The following is a 14,469-nucleotide window of genomic DNA, read 5'->3' as shown; positions in this document are numbered from 1 at the left end:
GCCTGTTTCATCACTTATTGAGCATCAGGGTTCTAGGTGGATTGGGCAGCTGCTTAGGGGGTGGTCAAGGAGATCTGTGCGATGCCAGGAAGGCTCTCTTGCCAAACAGTGGCTGCCTTGCCAACCTGCTGTGTGCAGCCTTAGCCATTCACTCCTGGGAGGTGGGGCCCAAGAATACAGATCACAGTGGGCCCTTAGCATCTATACAGATGGCTGCAGCCTGTAGAGTGCTCTAAAGAGGAGGGGAGAGGCACCTGAGGGAGCATGCTTAGGGAGAGAGATGGGACCTAAAGGAAGTTCTGCACTGTGTGGTCTCTTAGGAGGAGCGGGGCACCTGAGGATGCTGAGCCCAGTGGGAAAGAGGTGGGAAAGAAGCCCTCCTGATATGTGTTAGCATGTCTACTCCCCTAAGCCAGAAGACTCCAGAAGCTGTGACCAGAGAGGACAAAATCACCTGTGTGAAATGAACTTTAGGGTCTGTCCTCAAATGTTCCATTGACTTGGATACTAGATCTTGCTTGTTATGCATTCCATGCTCCCAGTTTGTTGTTGGAGTGTCTTCTTCGTGTCCAGTCCACTCTGGTGTGGCCCGGTACCCCTCCCACCACCAGAGATGTGTGCATTACCACATCCCACGGTCACTCTCCTGGGCTCATCCTACTCAGCAGAGCCTGCTCAGGCTCTGTTGATCACGAGGTCCTGACACCCCCTCCTCTCTTGGCCTCTGAGACACCACCCGCTCCTGCCTTTCCTCCTATTTCTCTGGCTATCCTCTGTCTCCTTTGCTGGCTTCGCCTTCTTGATGTGCAAATGTACTCCTGTCTCAGTAATGGGGCTCTGCCCTCCACTCCTCTCCCAGACCAGTGTTTCACATGTGTTAGACGCCATCCAAACACTCCAGGGTGATCGCTAACCATGCAGACTCCTGAGCCCCATCCTTGGAGATCCATTTTAGTGGCCTGGAGGCCTAGAAATATGCATGTTCAACTGGTACCCCAAGAGATTACGATGCAAGTAGTCCATGGAACACGCTTTGATGAAGTTCTGCATTGCACGACTGCATATATGATTCATCCAGTCCCAAAGCACGCACAGTATTTATATGCTGACAACTCCTCAATTTAGACCTCCAGCTCAGAGCTCCAGGCTTCTATCTCCGAATCTGCTTAACATCTCTATTTGGGCCCAACCTAAGCATCTGAGCCTTAGGATTTGAACGAGAACTTGATTTTCCTCCTTAAACCACCTCTCCTTAGCATCATCTCAGGTAATAAACCACCGCCACACCCCCCCCCCCCCTCACGCTGAAGCACCTTCAGATTGTCCTTTCTGCCAGCTTATCATCCAAAACATTGGCAAATTCCTTGGCTGTGTTTACAAATATTTCCCCAGTTGGCTGCATCACTTCCTGCATCTCTTCCCTTCTGGAGCCACTGACATCACTACCTGGTCGGCTGCAGTAGACGGCTAAATGGCCTCCCTGCCCTCATTCACTCCCTTACCCAGACGAGGAGGAAGCAGGAAACACTCTGTAGTCACTGGTGCTCCCTTCAGTTGCTTCTCATTACGCTTAGATGGAACTCCAAACTCGCACCAGGCCCTCTGGTGTCGGGCCCCTGCCTGCCTCTCTTGTTCCTCCCCTGTCAGTCTAGGACTTGCTCCATGAGCTTGGTTCACCCTGATAATCTTTAAGCTTTCGGAACAGGCGAAACACTCTCTCACCTCAGGGCTTCCGTACATGCTGTTCCCTTTGCCTGGGATGCTCTTCCCTGCTCCTTCAGTTGTCTTCTGACTCCTCCTCAAGTTTTAGGTCTTAGCTTTCCTGACCTCCTTATTACGAATATTATGACACCCCTCCTGTTATTCTTTCTCTTCGACCTTATTATTCTTTTTTTATTAAAAAAATTTTATTTTTGGCCGTGCTCGGTCTTCACTGTAGCGTGCAGGCTTCTCAGTGCGGTGGCTTCTCTTGTAGCAGAGCACGGGCTATCCAGTGCACAAGCTTAGTTGACCCATGGCATGTAGAATCATTCTAGACCAGGGATTGAACCCATGACCCTGCATGGACAGGCAGATTCTTAGCCACCAGACCACCAGGGAAGTCCTATCCTGTTGTCATTAATCATGGCCACCTGTCCATTCTTTCGTGGTAGTTCACACACACTTATATTTTGTAATCGTGTATTTGTTAATGCTTACTTATGTCTTTTTTGGGGTCTCTTTCATCAGACAGTATGATCTACAAGGGATGGGACTATGTCTATTCTTTTCTCACCTAGCGAGGATTAGCACCCCATAAATATTTATCGAGTGAATAGAGTGAATTTTATTTTATCCAGTTATATAACATTTAGTTAGCCCCAGTCCGGTTATTCTGTGGTACTCTCTTCTGTTCAGACTTGTTCTGGTGTCTTACATACTATTGTTGAATCCTCTTCTATATTACTCTGTTGCAACCTGGACTGGCCTCTCTGTTCCATTCTGTTCTGACCTGGTCTAATCTGTCCCATCTGCTTCTATCCTGTTCTCTTCTGGTCTGGTCTGTTTCACCTGCTTCTCTTCTGTTTCACGCTGGCCTCTTCTGTCCCAGCCTGTCATAGTCTAGTCCAACCTTCTTTCATTCTGTTCCATACTGTTCTAGTCCATAGTTTTGTTTTTTCTCCTTGTTTTCACCTGTGCCATCCTATTCTTTTTCATTCTATTCCATTACATTCTGTTCCAATTCATTCCCTTTGCTCTAGTCTGAGACTTTCCACCTCATTTTGACCTATTCCATTTCATTTTACCCCAGTGCTCCCTCGAGATTTCTAGAATACCTGCTCTGTGCTCAATATTTTGATAGGGATCTATGAGATGATAAGAGAAGAAAATATCATCCCAGGCATGAACTAGTCCCTCTCAGGGGTGAGTGAATGGAAAAGAGGGGAGAGATGGCCATAGGGATCTAAGCTGACCCGTGATGGAGAAGGTTCAGAGGATGCTGACACAAGAGAAAGGAGGGCATGGTCCTGGGGGGCAGTGATATGCTGAGGACACCAGCCTGGGAAACTTAAGAGGGGCCCGAGGCTTGGGGCAGGCGGAGCGTGCTGAGTAATGTGAGATAAAGGGGCTAACCCAGAGGCGGGGTAGTCTCCTCCCATGACGTGATCTGGTACTTTGATGTTTTCCAACAAGAGAACTCCCATAGTTTGGCAATGATTATTGGGACACCATCTATCCCGCGGACACCAGGAGAGGCAGTGTGGTCCTATGGATGAGAATTCTTGGGTAAATTGATTAGCCTTTCTGATTCTCAGTTCCCATTTCAGTGAAATCGGGATAATCACCCTCACCTTGAGTTTTATGAGGATGGATAGCCTATACTCCTGTGCAGAGGGATGGGTAAGCATTCAGCCCTGCACCTGACCCATCATAGGTGTTCAGTAAATGCTTGCTCTCTTCCACCAGTCCATCCCAACTCTACTAGGTTAGCGTTGAGCCTCAGTTTCCCCAACAGTGGGGAACAAACAAACCATGTGAAACAAACATGAGGTATCAGTTACTGTAGAGTTACTATTGCTTGGAGTTTGAAGGGACTAGATACGTAACCAAAGTTTGTGGATCAAAGGATTGATTATGTTGATATCAAAAGCTCCCTTACACCCACCATAATGACACTTAGCAGACTTAGCTGGGAAGACATAGGTGCTTAATAAACACCTCTGACTTGAAGCCAATGCTGAAAGAACCTGGAAGAGTGGCAGATGGGTAATACCCTTTCCAATGCAGCCCAGACAGGGGGACGCTGGGGATGAGCTGATGAAATTCACACCAGACCTCCAAATATATTCAGAATCAGGGAATTAGGAGACAACAGAGGAGGCTGCCAAAAAGAATTTATCTCTGAAGTGGAGCTTGGGGAATAGCACTAATATTTTCGGAAATTGAAACTCCAACCATGAAATTGCCTATCATTTATCATACATGGTCTCTCAAAGGGGAAACGGAAAAGTGTTTAGTCTTATTGCTTTTTAAACACATGATTGCTGAGCACAGTCATCCGGGCTGTGGCTTTAAGAGATGATGTGTCTGAAAACGTCCGGCAAGGAAGCCCATCCAACCTATCGCGGGGCCCCTCTCTGCAGACTCTCCTGTGTCAAGAGGCCTGAGCCATGCACACTGAGGGTCCCACTCACGTGGGCTTGAGGAGCTGGGTGTGCTCAAATTCTGACACGTGTAGAGACCCCCAGTCTTCTCAGACCTTCCCCAGCTCCTTCCTAATGCCCAATCATCACATCATTGTTCAAGTTACTAATGCTTGAACGCTTTGAAAGGGACCCATGTTTGTTTCCTCTTCTACCTATATGCTGAATTTGATGACCAAATTTCTCTCTTTTCCCTAGACCCATCAGGGGTTTTGGACCCCTACGTGCAGCTGACCCCTGGGCCTCTCCATCCGAAGCATCCACACTCTCATCAGATACGGCATGCTTGAGTGTCGATACCGTCTTCTCAGGTAAGTTGTCCAAGGCTGTAAGGCTGCAAGTGAGAACATGAGCTTCTTATCCTCTGGTGTCCAGCACCAGGTTCTTTCTTCTGAAAGGAGAGGGGCCTGGGATGATGGCGTACAATGACCAAGAGTCAGAGGTCGTGATCTCTTGCCCTTGTTCTGCACCAAACTGCTGCCTTCTGCTCTAGCACTTGGCTGGGCCCTGGGGAAATGGAGGTATTTGTGAGGTAGTGTTTCCTGGGACTCTACCCCCATTCTGCCCACTGCAGTCTTGCCCATGACTTTGAACACCATCTCTGTGTTGGTGGCATGCAGACTCCCACCAGTAACCAGACCTCTCCCCGGAGCTTGGGAGCAAATTGCCAGCTGCCTCCTGGATGCCTGCTTCTGGAAATTCTAGGGGCACTGAGTGAACACATTTTTTGGGGAATTCTAAATCCCACACTGGAGATCTTATAGACCTTATTAACTTCACTCCCCCCAGAAAGGCTTTCCGGAGTTAGGTTTTATTGATTTTTCTCTTACATTTCTTCAAGAATCACCGCCGCAAGTAGTTATGTAGTGAACATGTCCGTGTACAGTGTTAGTCTTCTACCTTTGTAGAATAAATTGTCCTTTATTCTGTGAATGCCTCTGGTAAGAATTTTCAAGGCACATGTCTGTTATCACCAGCCCTGGCCAGAGATGGGAGTGGGCGGATTTGATATCTCCTGAAATATTTTTCAATAAAAAATCTGTAATATTTTTTCATTCATTAAACATCAAGATGTAAAAGTTTCCCTTTAAGTCTTGGTTACTAGGAAGCTCAGAACTTAAAGAAATATTCAGTTCTAGTAATTTTATTAGCCCACACTGTAGTATCTATTTTCTGTCTTTCTGTACATTAAAAAAAATATGGTAAAATAGACACAACATAAAATTTACCATTTAAACCATTTTAAAGCACACAGTTCAGTGGCATTAAGTACATTTATACTTGGTACAACCATCACCACCATCCATCTCCTGAATTCTTTTCATGTTCGTAAACTGAAACCCATAATCATTAAACAATAACTCCTCAATCCCCATTCTCCCCTGACCCTGGCCACCAGCATTCTTTTTCCTGTCTATGAATCTGACTACTCTAGGTACCTCGTATCAATGGAATCATACAACATTTGCTCTTTTGGGGCCAACTTGTTTCACTTAGAGTAATGTCACAACTGTAGTATCTATGTAATCAAGAGTCAGAATTTCCTTCTGTATTAACGCTGAATAATATGCCATTGTGTGGGTATATCACATTTCCTTTATCCATCCATCCATCCACTGATGGACACTTCCGTCTTTTGGCTACTGTGAGTAATGCTACTACGGACCTGAGTATACGAGCATCTGTTCAAGTTTCTGCTTTTATTTCTTTTTTGTCTGCAGCTGCACATGATTCTCCATTTTCTATTTCACTAGCTGTGTTGACTCTCCTCCTACTGAGAGAAGAAACAATTGCACTGAACCTGTATTGAGCAGCACAGCGCACTTGGCACAGTTCTAAGTTCTTTATGTTTCATCTTCTGATCCATTGTCTTCTCTATTTTACAGCTGAGATGTTGCTTCTTTTTGGAAGAAGGCCAAGCCATTGACTGACTAATCAAGCTGCTTCTACGTTCTTATTCCTGACTCATACCTCAGCCCAGAGCTGTGTGACTCCTTCCACATCATCACTTGATGGAAAGTGCTCTGGCAAAGGTCACCAGGAACCACCATACTGCCAAATTCAGTGGAAGGTTCTGGTTCTTCTTTATTTACCATTGATATATTTAAAAATTCATTTATTTTTTTTTAACAGTCTTTGTTGCTGTTAATGGGTGTTCTCTAGTTGAGATGAGCAGCAGCTACTGTTTATTGCAGAGTGCCAACTTCGCATTGCAGTGGCTTCTTCGTTGCAGAACATGGCCTGTAGAGCACGTGGACTCAGAGTTGTGGTGCATGGGCTTAGTTGCTCCACAGTATGTGGAGTTTTTCCGGACCAGGGATTGAACCTGTGTCTCTGGGATTGGTGGGTGATTTCTTAACTTCTGGGCCACCAGGGAAGTTCTTGCCATTGATGTTGACCCCACTGACCACACACTGTTCCTTCCTGAACCCTATTCCTGGTACCTGGGCTACCACATCTGGGCTACGTTTCCTCCCTGGTTTCCTTTTCTCCTCTGTTTCTTTGTCAGATCCTTTCCCCCTGCCAGTCCTCAAAGCTGGGCACTCCCCATGGCTCTGTCCTGGAGCTGCTGCTCCTTCCACTGGTCATGACTCACCTAGATGACTCCCTGGTCATCCTGTCATCGTGGTCGCCATCCTTCCCTGCTCGTGGCTCCCAAACCTCTCTCTTTAGTCCTGGGTCCCACCCTGGGTATCATACTCACGTCTCCACCCTCCAGTCTAGTGCGTTTCTCCCCAAATGGGCCACAGTTAACCTTCAACTCAACATGTCCAAAGTGAGGTTCATTACAGCACCCCCTGCCATTGCCCCATCCTAGCAATTGACACCATCTACCCAGCTGCTTAAGCTACCAACCAATGAACCATATTCCAAGTTTATCCCTCTGCCTTACCAATCTGACATCCTTGGTATTTCTAAAGCCAGGCCTTCTTCTCTATTCTGTCTCCTTTCCCAAGATCAGGCCTCATCCTCCCTTGCCTGGGATTTCAGCACTGACTTCAGCCTCTAGTCTTGACAATGAATTTGAATTCATTGTCCACAGCTGTCAGATGGGTTTATGTCCCTCACAGAGCTGGCCCTGTCACTTCTGTACTTAAAACCCTCTGAGTCTCCCTGGTACCTATTTAGGATGACATTCAGGCTCCGAGGCAGGCATCGACACCCCCACAGCCCTTTGTTCCTCCCCAGCCCATTCTCCCTTCTGTGTCATCCCGTTTCCCTGGCTGTGTTGAGCACCCAGCATGTGCTAGCAGTGAAGGGCAGGGTGCAGGAGCTTGAAGGGCAATGGTGAGAAGCCCCTGGCCGCGCAGTGATCACAGCTGGTGCAGGAGAAAAAAGGAAAGGAAGAAAGAGTGCCAAGTTCTGTCTGACTCCTGTGATCCCACGAACTGTGCTCGCCAGGCTCCTCTGTCCATGGGATTCTCCAGGCAAGAACACTGGAGTGGGTTGCCACTTCCTTCTCCAGGGGATCTTCCTGACCAAGGAGTTGAACCCAGGTCTCCTGCATTGTAGGCAGATGCTTTACTGACAGAGCTATAGTCACCAAACAGAGAGTCACTCAGTCTGGTCTGTTTCCTGATGAGAAAGTACCTGGAGATAAAGGAGCCGTCGGGGGAACTCAACTCTGCCTCTGTTCTAGCCAGAGAAGGTCAGTCCTGATCTTTCCTGATGCTGGAAATGTTGACGGGCCCATTAGTCCTGCTGATGATTCTACATTCTCACTCTGTCTTCAGAATTCATCCTTCTCCCTCTCCACTGGCTGCCTAATTCAGGCCTTCTGGATTTCTCAGCTGGATCACTTTGATGTCCCCTCCTAATTGTCACCTCTCTTGACCTCCAGCCCACCCCACCCAGTGCTACCAGAGTATCCTCTCTACAACACAAATCTGAAGACTGCTGCGGGAAACAGCTCCCTTCTTTCTGTGACCTCTGAGGCCCTCCTCTCTTAGGGTCTTCTCCTCTCCGTCAGAGCTGCCCTCCCCTCTTCCTCTTGAGCACTGGCCATGCTCCAGAGCCCACCAGCTCCGAGCTGGGGTTGCATATGCACAGCTCCAGCTGCAGGGCCAGAACACCCAGTGAGAAAGAGGAGACAGGAACTGCAGGCCATCCTTCCAACATGTTCTGCAGTGAAGGGGAGCAGGAAAATGGGCTGGGAGCTGGGGACAGGCAGGGAGATGGTTGGAATTGGATGTTTGTTACAGGAGACCCTGGAGCAGGTATGCCTTCTGCCATGGATGACATGGTGGGGAGGGGGAAGATGTGATACAGAAAGAGGGGACCCCTGGATACTTGAACAGGTGAGAGATCCAGTCCCTGCTTGTGGGGTGGGGGGCGTGGGTAGCCCTGGGCAGAGCAGTGACCTTCCTCCGTGCATTGAGCGGGAGGGAGGCAGAGTGGGTGCAGATATGGGAGGCTTGCCAAGCATCCTCATGGGAGGATGAGGGAGTGCTTTCTGATGGGGACCATGTTCTGAACAAAGCATGAGGCCAGTGTGGGTGAGGATGGTGTGGGGTGTGAGGAGAGGAGACAGGATGAGACACTTGTTTGGGAGAACAGAGAACATGCACAAGGACAGTTAGACAGTGAGCATGGCGCTGCCGAGTGGTGACAGGCAGGGCTGTTTTGAGATTTGAGGTTAGGCATTTAGGGGAAAGTCAGCTCTCTCTTTCTCCAGCAGTGTTTTGCTGTGTGGGTGCAGGCACCAAGGAGGGTGTGTGGATTTACCACGTTTGGGCGTGGCTTCTAAGAATAAAGGGAGAGAGAGGAAAGAAAGTGACAGCAGAGGGCAGTGATCCTGAGCCAGAGGTGCTCCGTGTCTGGAGGGCTCAGCAAGACTGTGGGAGAGCAGTCTGGAAGGACCTCAGGTGATGGGTGATCATCTGGCAGGATGCTTGAGGTGGAGATGGTCTAAACGGTGCCATTTCCATGATGGTAAGGTCAAGGGTGGGACACCCATGGGAGTAGGTGGATGGGGGCTTCCAAGTGGAGAACAGAGGCCCTGATGTTGATGGATGCTCCAAGTGGATGTTGAGTCATCCCAAACGATGCCGTTATGGGGGTGGAGAAGAAGACAGTGAGGGTGTTGCTTAAGTCTAATGAATGAGGGGTGCAATGCGGGGTGGGGGTTGTTTCACCTGTCAATGGGATGAAACAGGGACAGTGGTAAGAGGTAAAGTCTCTTGTCCAGGATTCAGAGGGGCTGGAGTTTTGAGTTGGGAGGGAGGATCAATGTCTTGGGAGGGCAGTGGGGAGGTAGGATACCCACCTCACCTCCTGGCCCCAGGTGGTGTGGGATACGGAAGAGAGAACAGCATCCCCTTGGGAGGCGGCAGGAAGTGGTGTGTCAGGGGACAGCCAGGTGTCAAAGTTCAGAAAAGACATTGGGGAAATGGGCTGTTTGGGATGATAGACCCTGAGTTTCCAGAGCTGAGGGGTGGTGCTCATCCAGGAGTTGGATGTCTCAGGGTCTGTGGGAGGCTTAGCTTCTGCTCTGTGAAGAAGGCACCAGCCCCATGGCCCTCCAGCTTCTGGCCCTCAGTAGTAGTGACTAGCTGTGGTCACTTGCTGATGAAATGATAAGGATGCTATGAGACAAGGGTCTGGGCCTGGCTTCACGCTGGCCAGTCAGGAACTCTCTGATCTTGTTTGGGACTGATGGGTGTGGGGTGTCCAGCCAAGCAAGCCCACCAGTTGGTGGTGGGAGGTTGATGGTCCTGCTTGCTGTGGAAGGCCCCACCCTCCACGCTGTCCGAGTTTTTGCAGGTAAGAGCTGAAATGCATTTCAAGGGCAACTGAGCACTGGATGTGCTGTGGCTTGGCAGGCGCTGGCGACACAGGTGTCTGTGTAATTGTGATACATGAGTTGTGCAGAGATGCAGCCGTGGGCTGGCCTGGGGCAGCGGCGGCTACGGGACCACCAGGGTGGGTGGTTTCACCTTGCAACAGGATGAAACCTCAGGGCACAAGCCCAGGCAGGTGAAAACTTTTGCATTTCTTTACATTAATGTGGCCTCCAAGTCTCTGTCCTACTAGAATGAGGGGAATTTAACCTAGTGGCACTAGTTTCCATGGAGATGCCCACTGCCTAACCCTTTTAGTCCCTCTAGACCCCAAATTTTCCTAACAGCTTTGACTAGGAATGTGATGCCCAGGGCCCCAAGAGCATGGCATGCCTCCCCTGCCTGCCCATTTTACTGATGAGCTGGTAGAGACCCGGAGAGGCCAAAGGCTGCTTAGCTCTTAAACAGCGGCCTCTCTACCCAGTGCTTCTAACCTGGGGCCAGATCATTAGTGGACAGAGAAGGAACCCACTTGCAGTCAGGGAGAGTGTGGGACTGCGGGCAGGGGAAGGCTGATGAGAAGATGCTGACGAGGAAGAAGGGCTTTTTAGAAGTGGCAGCAGCTGGCACGGACCTGGGAGGAGGGGCTGGACCTGGAGAGGTGAGAAGGGAAGGGCATTCCTGGGGGAGGGAACAGCAGGGACACAAAGGTGTGGTGGAAGGATGAGCTGCCTGGTCAGAGAATTAATTATTTCAATTGGCTCTGTGTGTATAGCTGGACTGAGGTGCCTCAAGGCTGGTGTCCTCCCAGCCAGCCCTCTTTAGACTCTAAACTTAACCAGAGGGAAAAGGACTCTCCATTTGTTCTTCCCTGGTACCCTGAGCTTCACACACATGTGGGTTCACTTAATCTTCTCCTCGGCACTGAAGGGCAGATGTTTTTGTCTCTGTGGTGCAAATAAGGGAAGAAAGGAAGGCCAAGGGCCTCAGGATGCAACCTCATGCTTCCCACCACTCACGTGGCCACTACAAAACTGGGAACACATGGTGTGTACCCTTGACAAAGCGCCAGGAAGAGGGGAGAGGGTGCCTGGTAATCCCAAGGGAAGCCCCCCAGAGACTGATGGGCATTGGTCTCTCCCTGAGGCTGTCCTGTGGGGAACTGTGAGGGAACTGTGTAGACAGAAGCTGGGGAGACACCTCAACTCCATCTCTCATTGTAGGCCATCTTGGACCGGGGGTTCCCTCTCCCCATCTCTAGCAGAAAGGGTTTGGCTGAAAAAACTCCGAATCCTCTCACCCAGTCTCTGGGTAATCCCAAGGAAAGCCCCCCAGAGACTGCTGGGCATTGATTGGTCTCTCCCTGAGGCTGTCCTGTGGGAAACTGTGAAGACAGAAGCCTGGGAGACCTCAACTCCATCCTCTCATTGTAGGCCATCTTGGACTGGGGGTTCCCTCTCCCCATCTCTAGCAGAAAGGGTTTGGCTGAACAAACTGAATCCTCTCACCGCCATCAATTGAGCTACTTGTGCTTCATCTGTTGCCTCCCACCTGCTTGAGGCTGAGAACTTGCTTCATCCTTGCCTCCCTGATCCTCGCCAGTCATGGGTTAGCTTAAATATCTCAGAATCTGAGATCTGTCTCAACACTGCCCCATCTGAGTGCTGTTTGTCTTAAAATGGGCTCACAGGGACATCTCTTGTGGTCCAGTGGTTAAGAATCCACCTTTCATTGCAGGGAGCTTGGGTTCAGTCCCTGATTGGGGAACTAAGATCCCATTTGCCTTGGGGCAACTGAGCCCATGAGCTGCCGACTACAGAGCCCATGCAGTCTGGAGCCCTCCTGCCACAGCTGGAGAGAAGCCCGCACGCCACAGTGAAGATCCTACGAGCTGCATCTAAGACTTGACTCAGACAAAAAATAAAAAAAACAACAACTAAAATAAAGCAAATAAACATTAAAAAAAAAAAAAAACTTTCTATTAAAAAAAAATGGGCCCACCTATGGGTTCCTGCCCCTTAGGAGCCTTATGGTTCTGAATTCCCCACTGAAAGCAGACATTCACCCAAAATACATGTGATAGACCCACTGGGGCCCTGATTACAGGACTGCCTTTGACGGAGTGCCTACAGCGTGGGTGCACGTGGAATTGCATCCATATATTAGTTCCCATCCTTACACTCTCCCTGCCTTGTTTATCCACTTTATAGGTAAAGAATCTGCAGCACAGAGAGGTTAAGTGACTTAACAAAGCTCTCACAGCTTGCAAGAGGCAGAGCTGGGATTGGAACCCAGAACTCTGTGACTTCAGCGCCTGGCCTCAGGCTATGTGACCTGTCACTAAGATGCCCGTCTCTGGCTGGGCTCAAGGAGGCAGGGACATTACATGAGTGCCCCTGCCCAAGGGATGCGCCCAACAGCTTCTCCTCCAGGCTCGGGGCTCTGAGCCGCCAGGGGCCACGACCCAGAAAGGACAATCAGCCCTCCCTCCACTGCCCCCCGCCCCCCACCTCAGTGGTCTCTCCATGGTGCTGGTGGTGGGGGGCCCCCTCTCTGGCTGGAGTCTCCAGGCAGCAGTAGGATGCATAACTGATGGTGATTAGCTAAATCATAACATGCATAAGTGATGAACCAACTGGTGCCAGGCCGCGCTGAGAGGCAGCGGGCACCCCCACCCCCGCTACGCCCGGCCCGGAGAAGCCACCGCAGGCTGCCTCCCTGTGTTATCTGGCACATCAAGTGCTGCGACAATGAATATAGATTGACCTTATTATAGCAGCCGGCTGCTGGTGCCAGGCGCAGCCAGGCATCCTTTGCACAAATTAAAGGTGTCAGCATGTAATTTACGCTTCATGGCGAGAAGGGGTGCAGGGGGTGGGGGGAGGCACCAAGGCAGGTAGAAAGCAAGGTGGGCCCCCGTCAGGCCTGCACCCGGAGCCCACGCGCCATGACGGGAGGTGCAGCCCATGTGTCATTTCCTCTGTCTTTGCACAATTTTTTTTTTTAGTTATTCCTTGCTCAAGGGGAGCAGCCCCCTCTCCTAAGCTCCCCCTTCCCACGCTCTGTGTGCGTGTGTGTGTATTTTTCAGCTAAATTACCGGTTTTACCTGAAGAGCGTGAAGTAGGTGTGCTAATTTACGGCTGGCAGCTGAAGCTGCGGTGCGGGGCGCTGTCTGGGAGGGCTGTAATACGACATCATTTTACTAGCGCACCCCAGAGCAGCTTGACATCTCGAGTTGGGCCTGTGATTAAAGTTGTAGTCTTCTTCCCCCCTCCCTCTCCCTTCTCCGACACGGAGAACAGATTAAACTCTAAGTAATAGATCTCGGTTTTCTTGCCATCCCACTGATATTCACAGTACACAGTTTGACACAAAGAGTAAGTTATACATCACAAACAACAGCCTCTGCTCTTTACCGCCCAGAATTAATTTTCCATTTGCTAAGCTCCCTTCTTCTCCCAGCCCATTTTCCTGTCGACCGGGCCTCTCCCTTCTAGAGAAGGCAAAAGAGGAAAAATCTCAGGTCAGAATGGGGAGAGGTAGTCCAAGACAGCTGGGTTAGCCCCGACGGTTTACGGAGGAGGAGACCGAGGCCTGGAGAGGGAAGGTGACTTGCTGATGTTACCCTGTGGCTTTGTGGCAGAGAGGGGGCTGTGTTGGGCGCCCTCCCACACCTCTGCCCACCGCCCCCTCACCTGTAGAGTGGAGGAAGTGGGTGACTGCCAGGCTGCCCGAGAGCTGGTTGTCCTCTGATTGTCCCCCTGCTCTCCCCCTTGCCTGCAAGACTCTCTGCCTTCTCTGCCCTGCTCTGTGTCCCAGGAAGGGACTACTAGGGGCTGCTGTGGCTGCCTGGGCTTGGCCTATAGAAGGTACTAGAATGAGAAGGCAGGGTGGGAGGCTACTTCTTTTCTGCTTCTCCCTACCAGGATGCTGTGTCTGGGGAATGGCTGCCTCCCGCTGGCCTGCTGCTCTCGAGGGGTGGACCCTCTTCCACGGCTCCAGCTCCTGGCAGGCTCTGGTGATGCCACCGGCTCCTAGCTCTTTAGGTTTGGGATGCTAACAGCCATCTGTCATCGCTGGTCTCTAGGAGCCTCACCACGCTTTCAGATTCCCTTCACTCTGCCCTCCCCTGTCAATGGTCCCTCCATTGGTGTCTCTTTAGTTGAACCATCTGAGGGATTCTTTTTTCTGTGGGAACTCTGAGTGACCCTGTTCTTCTTTGAGGACCCATGCACGCTAGCACAGTCCTGCAGGTACACAAGGGTGGCTGGCTTCCTAGGGACTCAGGTCACTCTGGGAGCATACTTCCATTAACCCAGCTGCCCCCTCCCCACCAGGACCCATGATGAATGCCGCACATCTCCCCTCAGGGCAGCTCAGGGCCGCCCAGTGAGGTAATGTCTCTTTAGGCCCATCTCAGAGCTGTAGACCTTGAGGCTTGGAGAGGTTAAGTCTTTTCTCCAGGGTCTCCCAACCTTCGGTAGCGGAGTACAGCTGGGAACTT

The 14,469-nt window shown here is 50.5% G+C and overlaps 1 long non-coding RNA gene across 1 annotated transcript in view; it reads left to right on the top strand.

Moving 5' to 3' along the window:
* LOC122705569 overlaps positions 1-11,919 on the top strand; it is a 35,718-nt gene extending 23,799 nt beyond the window's left edge. The window contains exons 2-5 of the long non-coding RNA XR_006344138.1: positions 4,383-4,495; positions 6,071-6,255; positions 8,387-9,116; positions 11,702-11,919. This is a non-coding gene — a long non-coding RNA (uncharacterized LOC122705569). The remainder of the gene's footprint in view (positions 1-4,382; positions 4,496-6,070; positions 6,256-8,386; positions 9,117-11,701) is intronic.
* The last annotated feature ends 2,550 nt before the right edge of the window (positions 11,920-14,469 follow it).

The sequence above is a fragment of the Cervus elaphus genome, chromosome 12, assembly GCF_910594005.1.
Source record: "Cervus elaphus chromosome 12, mCerEla1.1, whole genome shotgun sequence".
NCBI lineage: Eukaryota > Metazoa > Chordata > Mammalia > Artiodactyla > Cervidae > Cervus > Cervus elaphus.
Note: the sequence above shows the minus strand (reverse complement) of the source record. Positions and strands in the feature narration are given on the sequence as shown.